The sequence below is a fragment of the Octopus bimaculoides genome, chromosome 18 (assembly GCF_001194135.2).
Source record: "Octopus bimaculoides isolate UCB-OBI-ISO-001 chromosome 18, ASM119413v2, whole genome shotgun sequence".
In the NCBI taxonomy this organism is placed as follows: Eukaryota; Metazoa; Mollusca; class Cephalopoda; order Octopoda; family Octopodidae; genus Octopus; species Octopus bimaculoides.
The window spans coordinates 32143101-32159710 of record NC_068998.1 but is presented as its reverse complement, the minus strand read 5'-3'; positions in this window follow the sequence as shown (position 1 = coordinate 32159710).

Sequence of the window (16610 nt, the reverse complement as noted above, 5' to 3'; positions counted from 1 at the left end):
ATATATATATATATATATATATATATATATATATATATATATATAATTGATAAAATTTGGAGTCAACAAGAAGGAGTATGATTGGATACTTATTCGCAATCACTACAATTGTTTTTATGCAATGTAGTTCTCCAGGTGTGCAAGCACTTGATTATGCAACTGTTTCCCTGCATTATGAGATCTAGTTGTGTTTCTTCAAGTGATATGTAAATATTATTTCCGTAAGTTCAAATTCTCAGCTTCAAGAACATCCTCTCTGTTTGTTATGGCTTAAACTTTGTAGTAGCCACTACGTTTATCAAAGGTGTTGACTCCAAATTTTTTCAGTTATCTATTCACACACGACAGAAGCCCAAACACAAACCTGCAAGTATATATAATACAATTACTGGATAGCACAGGGTGAAATCTGAAGGTGGACAAGCTTTATACTGTACTCTACTACAATCTTAACAGAATATACCAGAACCTATATATATATTTATATATATATCCTTCTTGGCTTGCCTTCACTGATAAAGATTAGGAAGGTTGTATTCCACATTGTCTGCATGCTCATTCATGGCTGATAAGGCCGATGTGGGATCAACATATCCAGTTGCAGTGATGAAGGGGATATGGTTGTTTAGGGTCTGATGATGCAGCTGCATTGCATTTTTATCACTGGCATTTGTCTTCAAGAGAGGCACTGTGAGAGATCTCAAAGGAGGAAACAACATCTCTGATGGTATGGTGTCAAGTGACACAGTCAGTTGTTAGGGTGGACTATTCGCGATACAATAATCAATGTCACAAACGCTAAGGGACTGCTTCAGACAGTCCTTGTAATGCTTCCTAGGTGCCCCCCCACCTGCTGTGGTGGCTGGTGTTGAGCTCACCATACATGATGGTGGTGGTCTTTCATTCTGACAACATGCTCTACCCAACACAGTCTTGTCCTAAATAAAATGGCTTCCAAGCTGGAGACCTTTGCCCTCCAATAAATGTTGAGGATGATATGGAAGCAGTGTTGGTGAAAACATTCGAGGAATCTGAGAGGATAACAATAGGGAACCCAAGGCTGAGAGCCATATAGGAGCATCATGAGAACAACGGCCATGTAGACACTGACTTATGTGCTGATATTAAGATGATTGTTGTTCTGCACAGGCTTGTACAGTCTACCAAATGATTCGTTTGCCTTTGCAAGTTTGTTGTCAATTTCTATGTCGATATTCACATCTGATGAGATGGTGCAACCAAGATAAGTGAACTGCTGTACTGACTTCAGTTCTGTTTCAATAATGGTGATGTAGGGCAAGCTGTACTCTTTCTGAGGAGCTGTTTGGTGTAGGACTTCAGTCCTTTTCAAACTTGCTTCCAGCCCAAAGAGCTGGGCAGCCTCTGCAAAGCATGATGTGATGTGTTGCAGGGCTCTTTTTGTGTGTGCAACAAGTGTGGCATCAACTACAAAGAGAAGGTCCTGGATTAGTTGCTCTTGGGTCTTGGTTTGGGCCTACAGGCCCATAAAAATAATAGGTGCTAAATTGTATGTTTATTTATATTATATTTGAGTATAAAATAGACTACCATCCAGACAGTACCTGATGTAAATGCCATCTTCAGCATCGAGATTTGCAGTGGCCTGCTTGAGTATCATGCTGAAGAAAATACTGAAGATAGTTGGTGCCAGGTCACAGCCCAGCTACATGTCGTTGTTGATAGGAAATGGCACTGATATGTTGCTGTTCAGGCGGACTTGTCCTTGTTGGTCTTCAAAGCTGGATGATCATGGTTAGGAATTTTAGGGGACAGCTGAATCAGTTTAGTGTCTGCCACAGACCTTTTCTGCTCACAGTATTGAATACTTTTGTCAGATCGACAAATGTTGCATATAATGCCTTGTTTTGCTCCTGGCACTTTTCTTGGAGCTGCCTGAGAATGAAAACCATATCTTTTGTGTCTCTGTCAGCTCTGAAAATACAAATACATTGGCTTTCTGGAAAGTGATTTTTGACAATGGACAGAACAAGTCTGTTGAGGAGTTTTCTTGCTAGAACTTTTCCTGCAATGAAAAGCAGGGTGATCCCCTGGTAGTTCAAGCAGTCTGACTTTTTCCCTTTGTTTTTGTACAGTGTAATGATGACAGTATTGTGGAGATCTCATGGCAGCTTGCCCTGTTCCCAATATGTAACAAGGAGCTCATGGAGTTTAGCATGTAGGACAGAACCGCCATGCTTCCATATCTCTGGTGGTATGCCATCAACTCCAGTTGCCTTTATACTCTTCAGCCGGCCTATGGCAACTGTGGTCTCTTCCAGGATTGGAGGCTCATCTAGTTCCATCCTGACTAGCTGCTGCTGGATGTGAAGGATTGCATTTTCCTGGACAACTCAGTTTGCACTGAAGAGGGCCTCAAAGTATTTAGACCAGTAGTTGAGGATGGATGCTGTGTCTGTGAGAAGCACTTGGCCATATGAGCTGTGCAGGAGACTCCAGATTTGATGTGTTTTTCCTCCATAAGGACAATGTCCTGTAGTTGAAAGAGTTTGTTATTTCATATGTAAAAGAAAGCTAAGTAGTTCAATCCCTTTAATGCTGTGTGGCTGCATAAAAACAGTTGATATTTTTGTTTTTATTTGAGTGTCAGCTATAGACTAAGAATTTGGTATTACAACTTTCCTGTACCTGTTGGACTCATTATCTACACTCTCATATTCTGGAGTGTTGCTCAAATGTGAAAACTTCACAATATTCTGTTGAGTCAACACTACTACTCTGGATCATGATACTACTATCAAATGACTTGATGTGACAACAACCAACCATCATCAATGACAGCATCGTCATAACCACCATTATCAGCATCCTCATCATCATCATTATGGTAGAGACAAATGATAGTCTTCCATCAATTAAGAGTTGATAAAATAAGTACCAATTATATACAATGTACTGGGAGTGATAAAATCATCTATACACACCAGTCCTATATAAACTGTTGCCCGGAGACCTTCTGAAAGAGCATCATTGTTATTTATTCATGTTGCTATCTTCAGAATCAAATATCAAAGTGTGACACCTTCACAATAACTTAAAGATTCATTATTATGATGATTTCTGACATACACTCTTTGTCCTGTGTTTTAGCAGTTCCTGTTTTATGATCTACTCTTACTTTACAAAAGCTAAAAAGATATCTCAGGTTGTTATCTTTAGTATTATCTTTTATTAGTGTGTCAAATCAGCTTATTGGACAGAGTCCAGCAAAGAAACTTGATGGTTTTTAAAATGACAGCAGTCTAATAGATGAAGAAGACGGGGTTCATGTTTTCTGTTGCATTGAGAAACACATATAACACCATTTCAATATCTATTAAACAGTGAAATTTGTGACATAATGCTTTTGTGATTCAGACATATTGTTATGGGCAGAATAGTTCAAATTGACTGATGCCACATTGAAAAAAAAATTATCTGGAGGTGAGCATTCTGTCTTTCAAAACACTAGAGAATATTGGGATCAGTGGGTGAGCTGTAGTAAACAGACATTTTTCTACATCAAAATAGTATAGAGTAGAACGGAACATTTCAGATCATAGTCTGTAATGGATATTTCTTTACATTTTCATCCTTATAAGATTATGATTGTGTAAGAAATAAATCAACATTTACCAGTTTGGTGTGATAGGTTGAAATTTCTTTGAAGAAGGAAGACATGTAATAACAGTGGATTCCAATTATGAGCTTATGTTGCACAACTTCCTATTCCCATATTGAACACATATAGCATTAATATTTGATATGTATGCTGCTTTAGACATGGTGTGACCACCCATAGAGCAGGAGATTCTATAGGCATTATTAAAGAAATGCTTACCAATCATGTCATTTCTCAGCATTGTGATATACAACAACCTGCACAATCATCTGACTTTTCAGTTTTGGTCATTTTCTTTCAAGTTACTTCAAATGGAAAGTGTTTGTCAAGAAACCATCTACACTGAATGAACTGAAAGCTGGTACTTATCAGGCAATATCTCCATGATATGTTGCAATGAGCAATGCAGAACATACAATCTGGGTTATATATATGTTTGCAAAACAATGGGAAGCATTTGGATGATGATATTTTCAGCACTAAATGAACAGTTACTTAATGTGATAATTATATATTTTTATAAATGACAAATATTGTTCTGCACAATTACACAGTGAGGATTACTAAAATCCTGTACATGCCAAGATTACATTCATTTAAAAATCATGAGGTTTCTGTGCCAGACTCTCTACATAAATGCTTGAAGATAAGTTTACTCAGATTCACTGCTGCACATTAGGCTATTTCTGGAATAATTAAATTGATCTTTAATAATACAAAGATTTGGCCTCAACATATATATCATATTGAATAGTCATCATGAAACTAAATGTTTTGATAATCTAAAATTGATAAATCATAAAGATTGCCAGGATATTGAAAGTATGATATAATGAAATTATTTTGTTTTTACTACTTTACTTCTATTTTTCTATGCATGCATGAGTGGGATCATTTATTTGTTGAATAAATTGATTTTACAGCTGGCTACCTCTCCTACCACAAATCACTTAACTATGCAGTAAGAGTGGTGCCAATTTTTTTTCTTTTTTTGTTCAGTCAGCCAAACTAGAATAAGCAGTATATGTGCTTTCTTCAGAGACAGAATACATATATCTGAATTTGTTTGGTTAGTAGTCCATCATTGCCATTTTGTCTCATATTATAAACAGTGTTTCCAAAGCTCCAAAGAGGCTTTTAAGAGCTGGTGCTTAATTTATGATGTGAAATGAATAAAAGATAAATATCTCTCATACAGCATTCTCAGATGATTTGGTACCTTTTGCTGTTAAGTGAGTGAACTGAGACAATGTATATTGAACAGTTATGCCAGAAATGCAATTAAACATCAGAGGTAGGCTTGAACTCATTTTCTCAAGGAAAAGATTGACTTCTGTCAAGGATTGTCACTGCATTTACTAAAAATCAGATTATTTTTCTCCTTATTGCATTGCTTATTTTCAATTTTAATAAAATGGAATTTGATTCTTAACTTATTTCAAAGAGATTTGCTTTCTTTCCATTTAAATTTTTTAGTTGTAACCCTTGTTTGGTTGACTTAGTATTGTTCAGTGTCTTATGGGTTAGTCTTGACTGAGGAAAGTTACCATGCTCATTAAGAACATTAGCACTACACTTGTAGACAGTTCAATACCTTATACTGTCAATGATTTGGAAATAAAATTGGTAAAATTTCATAAAAGAATAATAGTTTTTCCCTGATAGCAAATATTTGGAATCCAAAAGCTTGTATGTAATGTTTTTGCTAATTTTTCTCAATCATTGAAGAGAACTCATGCAAAACTATTTCATTTCAACGCTATTGCACAGCATTCAAACTTACATGCAACTTATCTATCTAGCTCGTGTTTTCAATAAAAAGTGGGTTTTTTTTTGTTAAACATTTTATTAGAATTTATAGCAAGCAGCAAACATAAGTCTGCATTGTTTCAAAATCCTAACTAACATAAATCAAATAATCTGTAGCATTTAACAACTTAGCAATATATCATCATCATCATCATCATTTAACGTCCGCTTTCCATGCTAGCATGGGTTGGACGATTTGACTGAGGACTGGTGGATCAGGAGGCGACGCCAGGCTCCAATCTGATTTGGCAGAGTTTCTACAGCTGGATGCCCTTCCTAATGCCAAGGGCATCCAATATATATATATATACTTACATATAATTAATGTGGAACTTACAACTTTTGTACCCTGACCATAAGTTTTCATTTGTACCTATCAGCATAGGTTCATTAGGTTATGTACATACAAATATACAAAAAAAATACTAGATCTTTCAAAGAAAGAGCAAAAGAAACTGATGCAGATTCTCCAAATCCAATATATTAGTGACACAGTGAAGATTTGTTAGACATTCCATAGATTCTCCATCTGAGTTTTTTTTAATGAATAGCTGCATGCAACCAACGCACTATCTCCACCTCATATTTTCAAACACTGGTAACCTTCTTAACTGTAAAAGAAAAATATGCTGCTCGCAGTTTGAACTTTCTTAAGAAATATTCAACATACATGCATGCATACATTTCAGGATCATTGTGAGTTCAACAACATAGTGACTGATGAGCAAGGCCAGTGGAAAGAATGAAGTGTAGGAGTGTGATGAACAACTTCTGAGAAACAAAGCTGTACTGGCAGAGGTAAAAAAAACATCATACAACAGTATGGCTTTATTATAGGAAGGCATTTCCCACTCATGGTTGCTGAAGTGTCTCCATTTGGCAAAAGTGCCTACTACCTCACTTGCAGTCATTGAGAGGCTCACAAAAACCTAAGATACAATCCTCACACTTAGAACAGAGAGTGGAACAATCGTCCCCAATGCCATAAATATTTCAAAGGGAATATTCCAGGGAGATAGTCTTTCTGTACTTCTGATCACTTTGGCATTAAACCTATTATCATTCCTGCCACAAAAAACAAACGGCTACATGCTTGGGTTTGAAACTGCAGGAGATATTAATGTAACCCATAATTTCTTTGTGGATGACCTCAAGATTTATGCTAAAAATGATAACAATTGGAATTAATAACACCATTTTCAATTGACATAGGAATGGAATTTGGTCAGAAGAAATGTTCTTCTTTAATTGCTGAATAGGGAAATCAGTACAAAACCAGATACAAAACCTGCGCATCAATGGTCTCACTATCTTTTCTGTCCCACACAAAGAATACTATAAATATCTTGACATTGATGAAAATATGCATATTGATGAGGACAGCTGTGTGAAGAAGTGCCGCATTCTAACAGTGGAGGGAACCCATGGAAGAGGTAGACAGACCCAAGAAGACATGGGGCAAGGTGGTAAAGTATGATCTTTGAATGTTGGGCCTCATGGAGGCAACGACAAGTGACCAAAGCCTTTAGTGATATGCCGTGCTTGAGAAGATCCGTCAAGCCAAGATCATAGTCATGGCCGATGCCAATGTTGCATAACTGGCACATTAAAAAGCACCCTATGCTGAAGAAGAGAAAAAGATGGACACCAAAAAAGAAACAATTGCATTCTGTCTACTCCCCAAAGATAATATACAGATATAGTGTGTGCCCCAACAAACAACCAGCTTCATACAGATGTGAAAAGAGCAGCAACTGAACAAAAATCTTTTTTGTGGATGGTTCAAAAGATTGTGCAGCAGCTAACCTGGCTTCATCAGGCACAGGCTTGGAACCATCCCTACCCCCACACAAGGCCACCACAGTTAACAGATACAAAACGGTCACCACTAACACCAACATAGGTGTCGCACAAATATTTCTTTTAAACATCAGAAATTTGTTACACCTCAACTGCAAAACAAAAATCTCTTTCCTGAGATACTTTGTTGCATGCAGTCAAGCTCTATGCATAGCACTTGTGGAGACACATCTTAGACTTGATCTAGGGGGGTGCAGAAGGACACATACCAAAATATGTTGTAATACAAATAGATAGAAAAGAAAGGAGCCATAGTAGAGTTGCAGTGTACATCCAAGAGAATCCCACGCCCCAGGTCCAGCAGTCATATTCAAATTCAGTGAGTAACACTCAAATTGCATCCATAACACAGTTTGATATTGTTATATGTACTACATATCTCCCACCAGATGCTCCAAATCACACAGGCAAGCTTGAAGACTGTCTCGAAAAGATAGAAGTTCACACAGAACTGGAGCAACACATTAGTGTATTCCTTGGGATGGCCTGAGGGCCTAATACTCTCCGGAATAATGCATTGCCAATATGCACAGGTGGAGTCCCTTCTCAATCTTATCAATACTTCATTCATGAAGCAAATTGTGCTCCAACCAACCAAGGCAAATAATATACTAGATCTCTGCTTCACAAACACTATGGACATCATCCATAATGAGAAAGTGATACCAACACTAGCTTCAGATCACAACATAATAGAACTGTCTAAGTATGGACCAAAAGCCCCAGTAGACATACAGCCCATACAAAGCACCTGAAATCTCTGCAGTCCGAACTTTCATAAAGGTAAATGGAAGTTGAGTAAGAAAGAGATCCTCAATCAAACAGGATTGGCCTAAATGTCTCTCCGCACTAGACATTGACATGAAACTCAAACATTTCATGTCCATAATGCAAGCCATATGCAACAAATCTGTCCCAGGCCAGCATACACAAAATTAAGATCCCTAGGGAAAGGAAAATTGTTATGAGACAATGGACAAAGACTGCAAAGCACTTGAACAAGCATCTCAAAAGTAGCGAAAAGTCCCACCTGAAAAGAATGCTGTTAGAGATTGAGAAAAGTCTGCATTAATCCCATGAAAAAGAGAGCAGATAAGAAGGCCTGGGTTATAGAAAATATTAAGTCAAACCCTAAAGCTTTCTGTAACTTTGCCAAAGAAATCGCCTCAATATGCTACAAGATAGGGTTCCTCTTCCAAAAGGATGGCTCCTTCACAAGGAACCCAATGAGGATAAGTGAAATACTGAACAAACAGTTCCAAAGTGTGTTCACTACTCCTTTGGGACACAAGCAAGTGAACAACCCAACAAATTTCCTTGCTACTTCACCTGTAACAAAAGAAACAATAACTGATTGATTACATTGACATTAAAGAAGATGTAATACTGGCCATAGATGAGTTAGATGCAAACTCAGCTCCTAGCCCTGATTGATTCCCAGGAATCCTAATCATGTGAACAAGCCCGTGCAAAACCACTGCAACTTCTTTTCCAGTGTTTTCTTGCAAGTGGTAGGCTCCTCAGAAACTGAAGGAGGGAATAACATGACCTATCTGCAAAGGAGGAAGCAGAGCAGATACTAAAAATTATAGGTCTACCTCTCTGACCTCACACATCAGCACAATCATGAAATGAATGGTCCACAAAAAACGAATTGTGTTCCTTGGAGAGAATGACTTTCTGACTGACACTCAGTATGGATTTCGACCAGATAGAAGCTGCCTGACACAGCTCTTGCAGCACTATGACTGGGTGTTAAAGCAGCTGCTCAACAACTCAAATGTGGATGTGATATATAACGACTTTGCAAAAGCCTTTGATAAAGTTGACCATGGTATAGTATGTCACAAACTGCATGATCTCAGAAAAGTTGGAAAACTTGGACAGTGGCTATGCAACTTTCTAAAGGATAGAAGTAGCCAATGGAGCCACCTTAAAGGAAGCAAAAATTGTAAGTGGCATTCCACAGGACACTGGCTTAGGACCACTGCTGTTCATAGTGGCCCTCTCAGACATGCTCTCAGATGCTCAGATAGCCACCCTTGCTAGCTATGCAGATGACACAAAAGTCTCTCAGGGGATTCAAAACCCTGGAAATATTGCACATTTGCAATGGGATTTGGATGCAATACACAGGTGGGCTGAGAACAATAACATGCAGTTTAATGATGGAAAATTTCAAGCTGCATGCTACCAACACACAAAGCATGATGGTCTTTTAGAGGACATATGTCCTCAGCCACTTAGATTAATGCTCCTGACTATGGTCACCACAGTATAAAATTAACAGTGGAACTCAAAGCAATCCAATGAAGCTACACAAAGAAAATCGTCTGAATGTAACTTATCAGCTACTGGGAAAGGCTGAAAAAGTTAAGACTCTACTCCCTAGAATAAAGGAAGGAAAAAGTAATTCAGTGATATACATCTAGAAGATCCTGGAAGTACTTGTACCAAACTTTGGCTCTAAATGTTACACATACAGCAGAATAAGACACTGTTGCATAATGCTAAAGTTCCCAACATCACCATCAAAATACAGAACCAGATACTGCAACAGCTTGGGTTTCAAGGGCCCACGGCACTTCAATATACTTCTAAAATGCCTGAGAGACCTGCATGGTGTGGATGTAGATGTTTTCAAAACAAAACAGGATCTCCTCTTGTCAAGGGTTCCAGATGAGCCAACCTTATGACAGGAAGCACAGATGAGGGCAGCAGCATCAAATTCCCTCATTCCCCAAATGTCACATATCAGAGGAGGTTTCAAATAATGAAGGTGTAGCAAAGCCAATGGTGGTGGTTCCCTAGCAAGACCGCAGCTTTTGAGCTGAAACTGGTTAGAGAGATACATAAATATGTCTTTATATATCATCATCATCATAGTTTTATATATATACATATATATAAAACTAACATTTTTATCTGATGTCTTTACTGTGGAGATTGTAATCCAGTGTTTATAAAGTGTGAAAGTAATTTTTGCTTAAGAATGGAGCAATTATTCCAAACTTTATATTTTCTTGCTTCTTCACACCCACTCTTTTGGTATTTTAAAACTCTTCTTATCTTAATATATAGCCGAATGGAAAATCAATTAAAAAAACTTTAGTGAATATGTTAACACCATTGTCCACTGCTTCCTAGAAGAAGCCAAGTAGAGCAGAAATTCCAAAAATGTCATTATTTAGTAGGAAGCCTATTCTCACTTTTGAGGAGTGATACAGAAATGTATGGCAGCCATTTTGTAAATTAAGATGAAAATAGAACTTCAATGTGCATAGCACTATGCAATGACTGTGGGATTGCATACCCACGCATGTTATATGGAATGTTTGTATGTTAATCTGATTAACTCTACACCCTTAAAACAAATTGAAGCATTGATGTAGGTTTCAATTGTTGTTGAAGATGATGATGATGATGTTTAATATCAGCATAATACCTGTGGTTAAAGATAATTCAATCATGAACATCCTATCATTTTTGTGACAGTGTGTATTAATGTCATTTTAAGATAGCAAGGTGTGAATTGAGGCAGACTTGTATGCTAGTTGTAGCAAACTGAGAAGGCACACAGTATTCTGTGTCTCAAAAAGTTTTGTACCTGATGCCTTGACAGTCAAATGAAGACTTGTTCTATTGCCATAAGTTGAAGTGTTAGCACTAACACATGTGCTGTGTGTGCTTGCCCCGTTGTATTGTTTCGACTTTTTATTCACTGGACCCTACTGATTATTTTATTTCTTGAATAGTATCAGTAAATGGGTGGGCACACAAACACACACACACACACACACACGTGCGCGCATACACACACGTGCACACATACACAGACACACACACACACACACACACACACACACACTACAAGGTTTCATGATAAAATACTAATTGGATATATTGATCTCTGGCATAGTACATAATCAAAAATATATATATATATAATGAAGACTGAATGCCAATTTTGCTCATTGAATTTATGTGAATGATAAGAATTTCTCTGCAGATAGTAGGTTAAACAGCCTCCAAATGAGGTATTCTTTAAGTGGTATGAATTTTATCTTCTCAAGTATCTCTAATAAGCTCTGAAGCTTCTGTCATACTCACTGTCTAATGGCAGAGAGATGTGAAAATTGAATTTACACATCATTATCATCATCATCATTTAACAACCATTTCCATGCTGGTATGGATTGGATAGCTTGAAAAGAACTGACAAGGCCAGGTTCCATAGTCTGTTTTGACTTGGTTTCTATGACTAGATGCCCTTCCTAGCACCAACCACTTTACAGAGTGTACAGGGTGCTTTTTAGTTAGCACCATCACCAGTGCTTTTTTCGTGGCACCAGCAACAGTGCTTTTTACATGGCACCAGCAACTATACCAATGCTTTTTTATGTGGCACCTTGGTTTTAGGATGATACCAGTTCTGTTGTGGTGGGCAGTTCTTCCTTAGTACAGCAATGCACCACATACCTCAGTCCACTGTCATCTCCTTTGTAAGGCTCAGCATAACTTTCCCCCACTTTAAGTGTTTGGCACTTCTTTATGTAACTGTCTGCATCTATCCACATCATGTGACCAAACCAGCACAGTCTCCTCTCTTGCCCAGTGTATATAATTCCTCTTATGCCTAACTTTTCTCTCAATACACTGGTGCTCTGTCACATATGTACACTGATATTGCACTCCACCAGAACATATCAGCTTCATTCCTCTCAAGTCTTCTCATGTCCTCTGCATTCAAGCCCCATGTCGCACTGCCATATAGCACTGCAGTTTGTATAGATGCATCATACAATCTTCTTTTCACTCAGAGAGAGAGAGGGACCTTTGGTTGCCAACAAAAGTAAAAGCTCTTTGAACTTTCCCTATCCTATTCTTATTCTAACAATTACACTTTCTGTACAATCTCCTCTACAACTAATTAGGCCATCTAGATAGCAGATATTATTTACAACTTCCAGAGAGAAACCGGGACATTTGAGGAAATCAGTTCCCCATGTATTTGTGGTCTTTATGGCTCCCATACATCTTCCACATACAAACACTACTTTCTCTGTTAACCTTCCTACTATTCCACTGCACCTCTTGTGAGTCTATAGCTTGCACTGGGTACACTGAATGGAATTTCTGCCTACACCCTTCCTACATATCAAACAGGATTATTTACCTGAAAGGTGAAGGATCCCAACTGATTTCTTACTTACTAGGATCTTGGTCTTTAAGTTAACTTTAAAGCCCTTTGATTCCAGGTTCTGTTTCCACACCTGGAACTTTTCTAATTCTGTTACAGATTCTGCTATGAAGGCAAGATCATCAGCATAGAGTAGTCCCCATGGGCTTCCAGTTTTGAATTCCTCTGTTTTGGCCAGGAGGATGATGGTGATGAATAGGAGGCTAAGAACTAAGCCTTGGTGAGCACCCACCTGTACACTAAATTTGTCACTGTACCTATGGTCAACTCTTACTTTATGAACAGCACTGCTGTATATTGCCTGTGCTGCTTTTACAAGCCATTTTTCTACTCCTAGCTTCCTCAAAGATCACAATGTCACAGAGCAAAGTACTCTAACAAACTCTATCAAATACCTTCTCTAGATCAATAAATGTCAAGTACAACAGCCTTAATGTAGCTAAATACTTCTCTTGCAGTTTCCTGACTATGAATAGCATCTGTGGTGCTTTTTCCTGGGACAAAGCCAAACTGCATTTCATTTGGTTTGATTCTGTTCCTAATTAATTGGGCTACAATTCTCTCTACAACCTTCATCACCTGGTTCAGCAATTTGATGCCTTTATAATTACTTTATCTAAAGTGCCTCCCTTGCCTTTGTAGCAGCTGATTATGGTGCTACTGCACAAGTCACTTGGGATTATGCCTTCCTCAATTACTTGATAACTATACATGACTGGACTATATCCAACTTTGCCAGATATCTTAAGTGTCTTGGCAGTGACTCCTGGTGAACCAAGGGCTTCCCCTGTCGTCATATCTTTAATTGTTTTATCTATCATGACGTTGTCAACTAGGATAACTGGTCCCTCTGTTGGGTTCACATGAGAAAGACTCCTTTCTCCCATTCATTCACTACATTTAATAGTCATTCATAGTAGCTCTTCCATGCATGCCTCTTTCATTTCAGGATCACTATAAGCAAGCATACCATTATCTGTCCATACACACTTCTCTCCCACAACATCTCGATTCTCTCTAACACAATGTCTAGCAATCTGGAGCACCTCAGTTCTCTGATTTTCATGCTATAGGACATTATCAAACTTCTTCCATTCTGCTTCTGTCCTAGCTAGATATACCTGATGTCTAGCTTCTCTTTAAGCTATCTGATATGGCTCTTTGCTACCACTACTCTTCCACTGTTTCCAAGCCCATCTCTTCTCTTTTATAACCCTATTGACCTCACTGACCACTATGTCACCTTTGGTCTGGCAGAAGCTCTGCTCCAACCACAGATTTAGTTTGTTGTTCTCAGTAGATTGTCCTGTAAGAACTTCCAGTTGACCTGTATGTTGTATGTCTCCATCTCTACCTCCTTCTCATCAAAGACATTTCTAAATATCTATCCATTTTAAGGATCTTTCATCTTCCATAAACTCCTTTTCCATATCAGCATGTCTTCTGGGATCCTTAATTTGAAGTCACTAACCTCTAACCAACGTTGAGTCGTACATTCTTCACCTGGGAAGGACTTTGCATTCACAAGCATACATCTGTCCTGTTTCTGATGAGGATGTAGTCAATCTGGCTAGTGTGCCCACCAGAGTGATAAATGACTAGAGGGCCGGCAGGTTTTCTGAAGTTGGTGTTGCAAATCATTAAGTGATCTGCATCACAGAACTCCAGCAGTCTTGCTCCCTCCTCCTTTCTGGAACCAAAGCTGTACCCACCATGCTTACCATGATTACCATCAGAGTGTTTTCCAGCTTGGCCATTGAATTTTCCTGCCACAATGAGGCAGTTTGTCGAAAGGATTCTGAATATCTGTGAGTTCTACATGTAGAGCAAATGCAGAGATAAATGAGACTGTTACATTAAACAGAACTAATCTAAGTTTTATAATCCTACCACTCACCCTGATTAGCTTAATCACCTTATCCACCCATTTCTCTGTCAGAAGAATACCTATGCCACCTAACCTGGTATTGCTTCCCTGCCCATGAGCAATCTAGCTGAGTCTCTCCTGCTGACATCTACATGCCAATGTTCAAGCATTTCAACAACTCTCACAATCTCACCAAACATACTTTTTATTGTGCCAACATTAATTGTGACAGCTCTGAGCTTGTGAACCTGGGAATCCTGGGAGGGAAGTTGTGGGGATGTTTTCAGCATCTGAAAAGATCTTTGCAGTCACTTGCCTGAAGGTAGCAGGTCCTTCAGCTTAGTGAACAGGTACAAGCTGCAGCATGGATTACAATTACAATTTCTTTCAGTCCCATAAAACCTTCATGGATACACAACTGCTATGGGGTGGGGAGTAGATAAATTAGAAGTTTTCAATATTATTATTGTGCACACCATAATATATACATCTAAATCATCATCAGCATAAATGAAAATCTAAATGAAGGATTTTTTACTTGTCTGGGAAAAATTGTGATAACTTTCAAAAAGTGAAAGAAATCTTTATAATCACTGTTTCCTTTTTCTTTTCTTTTATCAGAGTTCCTTATGCCAAACTAACGATATCAAAGCTTGAATTTATAGAATTGATATTGTAAAATTAATTCCAAATGATAATAAAATTTAGTTACTGTTCCAAATTAATTAACTTGTAACTAAAACAGATAAAAGAAAACTAATTCTAAATTTTGAACTGTAAATGTATCCACAAATTTGTTCAATCAGCAAACTACAAAAAGAAAAACAGGCTTGAAAGCAAACAAACTGAAACAAAAGAGAAATGCAAACAAGAACTACACCCATGTTTTCTCATCAATTTTTCTTATGTCTGCATTGTATTAACAAGGAAGCTCCTATGCAGTTACTTGACCTAGCAGAAATAACAGCTTAATATTTCTCAAATAACAACTTATTTTATACAAAGCAGAATGCTCTGAATAATGTGACCTTTATTTTTATATTGTGCTTGAGGGAAAAATCAGAAATGATTCTTGTAGAATTATTGCTCCAAATCTTGCTAAAGCATTTGAGGTTATAATCCTAGATTTATAATTTTATAGCTTAACTACAACTAAAATATATATCTATAGACTTAAAAACTCCCAATGCACTCAATGAAGTGATTAATGTTAGGAAGGACATTCAACTGTTGAAACCATACCAAAGCAGACATTCGAGCTCTACGCAGCCCCCTTGCTTGTCAGTTCATGTTGAATTGTCAAACCCATGCTAGCATGGAAAAAGGAATGTTAAATGATGATGATGATGATGATGATATAATAATCATCATCATCACTATTAAACATCAGTTTTCCATGCTTGCATGGTTAGGATTGAGATTTTACTGAGGCAGATTTTCTACAGCCAGATACCCTTCCTGTCACCAACCCTTACCTGTTTCCAAGCAAGATGATATTTCTCCATGACTAGACATGATCTCACAGAATATTGGAAATGAATGACACTGCTTATATGACAGTGAAAATCATTTTCAAAACAAGGAGACACAAACACACACACACACACACACACACAGAAGGTTAACTCACATATAAAATCTGTCACTCTACTGAGCTGGATGTTGTATGCTTTGCTTGTGTCTGGGCTTCTTGGTATTGCTAGTGAGTGTTGTTGTGCACTCAACTTAAAATTATTCCCTTTTTGAGGTTTTTTCATGCTGACTACTTGATAAATTCTTATAAAGATTTTATCCTATTTTTAAATTTTAAATTTAACCGGCATATTTTCAGTGCTGAATTATTCTGAATATACACGTGTACTGAGATGCAATTCAAAAAGCTCGCCTCTTACATAGATATATATGAATGATCAACTCTAATATGCTATGTTGGATACATTTGGTGTTTGTCTAGTATGTTGATTTTTGTTCATTTTTATGTGTCTTGATTGTGCTTGCACTGTCAATTAAAAAGTGCATTTTGTATGCTAATTATGAGATCATTTGATATGTGGCTGAATCTGTTTTTTTAAGGAGCTCATTTTAAGAGTTGCATTCCCTCATGTTCGGTACACTGTATTTATTATTGTAGTTTTGACTTTAAGAGTCCTTTATAGCATGAGGCATTTATGTGTATAAATGCCCTTAATATAAATAAATATATTTAAAGGGAATAATTATAATTTCTCCCATTT